This window comes from Populus nigra, chromosome 2 (genome assembly GCF_951802175.1).
Source record: "Populus nigra chromosome 2, ddPopNigr1.1, whole genome shotgun sequence".
Lineage (NCBI taxonomy): Eukaryota > Viridiplantae > Streptophyta > Magnoliopsida > Malpighiales > Salicaceae > Populus > Populus nigra.
The window spans coordinates 7,680,223-7,682,722 of record NC_084853.1 but is presented as its reverse complement, the minus strand read 5'-3'; positions in this window follow the sequence as shown (position 1 = coordinate 7,682,722).

Sequence of the window (2,500 nt, the reverse complement as noted above, 5' to 3'; positions counted from 1 at the left end):
GAACCGGCCCGGAATGACCCCAAATTCAGTGGGCAGCCTCATAAAAATATGGCTGATTTTACTGGATTGGTTTCATGTGGAAAGCACGACGTTTTCTTGTAGGAATGCGGGAACCCCGGCAGCTCGCCTGCCGCGGCCAGCGACGTCGGGGACGCTGGCCTGCGCTGTCGAGCCCGCGAGGGCTGTCTCCGCGGCAGGCCCCCCCTGAACGGGGCACGACAGGCCACCGCGCTGGCTCGTCCAGCGTCGACAGTCCCTCGTCCAGGTTTCAGATCGCGCCAAGTCGAACCCATGACCTGCTCAAGCCATCGTGCGCTGCCGAATTCGCATCTGCGTGTAGGCTGCCATTCCACGCGGCAGCCCCTGTTTTCGTCAGCGTGCCCCCCTGACGAATTTTCCTGCCTGGCCCAGTCCAGCGTCCAGCCCCTGTTCGTCGAAAAATCTGCGCTGCCGATTTTCCACGCGGCAGCCCCTCTTTTCGTCAGCGTGCCCCCCTGACGAATTTTCCTGCCTGGCCCGGCCAGTCCAGCCCCTGTTCGTCGAAAAATCTGCGCTGCCGATTTTCCACGCGGCAGCCCCTCTTTTCGTCAGCGTGCCCCCCTGACGAATTTTCCTGCCTGGCCCGGCCGGTCCAGCATCCAGCCCCTGTTCGTCGAAAAATCTGCGCTGCCGATTTTCCACGCGGCAGCCCCTGTTTTCCTCAGCGTGCCCCCCTGACGAATGTTCGTCGAAAAATCTGCGCTGCCGATTTTCCACGCGGCAGCCCCTCTTTTCGTCAGCGTGCCCCCCTGACGAATGTTCGTCGAAAAATCTGCGCTGCCGATTTTCCACGCGGCAGCCCCTCTTTTCGTCAGCGTGCCCCCTGACGAATTTTCCTGCCTGGCCCAGTCCAGCGTCCAGCCCCTGTTCGTCGAAAAATCTGCGCTGCCGATTTTCCACGCGGCAGCCCCTCTTTTCGTCAGCGTGCCCCCCTGACGAATTTTCCTGCCTGGCCCGGCCGGTCCAGCCCCTGTTCGTCGAAAAATCTGCGCTGCCGATTTTCCACTCCGCAGCCCCTGTTTTCGTCAGCGTGCCCCCCTGACGAATTTTCCTGCCTGGCCCGGCCAGTCCAGCGCCCAGCCCCTGTTCGTCGAAAAATCTGCGCTGCCGATTTTCCCCGACGAACCTGCAGCTGCACAAATCCGCGCTGCCACTGCCCCATTGTCTGGACCAACAGTCTTTTCCATCAAGCCCTGGACTATAAATCGTCCAGACTCATCGCCAGCACCCGCTGCCGATTCTGCCGACTTTGCCGATTTCGTCGGCGCTGCCGATTCCAACACTGCCCGCCGTGCCTGAACCAGCGCTGTTTCGTCAGCGTGTCCCCTTGACGAATTTCCCTGCCTGGCCTGGACAGTCCATCTTCCAGCCCATGTTCATCGAAAAATCTGCGCTGCCGATTTCCCCGACGAACCTGCAGCTGCACAAATCTGCGCTGCCGATTTCCCCCCCTGTCGGCATGGCTGCCGCTGCCCCGATGTCCAGACCAACAGTCTTTTTTGTCGACTTTGCCGATTTTGTCCGCGCTGCCGATTCCAACACTACCCCCTGCATCCAAACCAGCATTGTTTCGTCAGCTCTTCCCCTGACGATTTTAGCCCTGTAACAAACAGTAGGCCTCCAATCCCGCCAACGGGAGCCAAGTTGATAGGGAAGAGAATTGAATGACGCGCCTGGTCCTCGCACCCCGCCACCCGAGGGGCCTTTTTCCCGGCAGCCTCTGAAAAACTCTAGCTTTCACGGTCCTCGCCGCCCCTCACCACCATGGCAGGCCTCTAATCCCACCCATCAGCAGTTGTAGCCGATAGGGCAGTGATTTGAATGACGCGTCGCGGGCCTCCGGGTCATCTCACCCGGCCATTAATTGGAGCGTTTTTGGCTGGCCGAGGATGGGGGGATGGATCTCTTCTTCCGAAAAAGCAAACAGTACATCGGGAGTTATGTTGACGGGGCATGGAATTGAATGACCCGTCGCGGGCCGCCGGGTCATCTCACCCGGCCATCCCGGGGAGCGTTTTTCCCGGCAGCATCGGGGAAACTCTTGCTTTCACTGCCCGCTGCCCAAGTCCCCACTCGAATCGGCCCCCCGCGCCAACAAGCCAACGCTGCCGAATCGGCAGACACTGCTGCCGAATCTGCCGACACTGCCCCGCGGGCTGCCACTGCCCCAGTGTCTAAACCAGCGGTCTTTCTCATCGAGCCTTGGACTATCCAGTCCGTCCTGACTCATCGCCAGCACCTGCTGCCGATTCTGCCGACTTTGCCGATTTTCTCGGCGCTGCCGATTCCAACACTGCGCCCACCGTGTCTGAACCAGCGCTGTTTCGTCAGCGTGTCCCCTCGACGAATTTTCCTGCCTGGCCTGGACAGTCCACCGTCCAGCCCGTGTTCGTCGAAAAATCTGCGCTGCCGATTCTGCCGACTTTGCCGATTTCGTCGGCGCTGCCGATTCCAACACTGC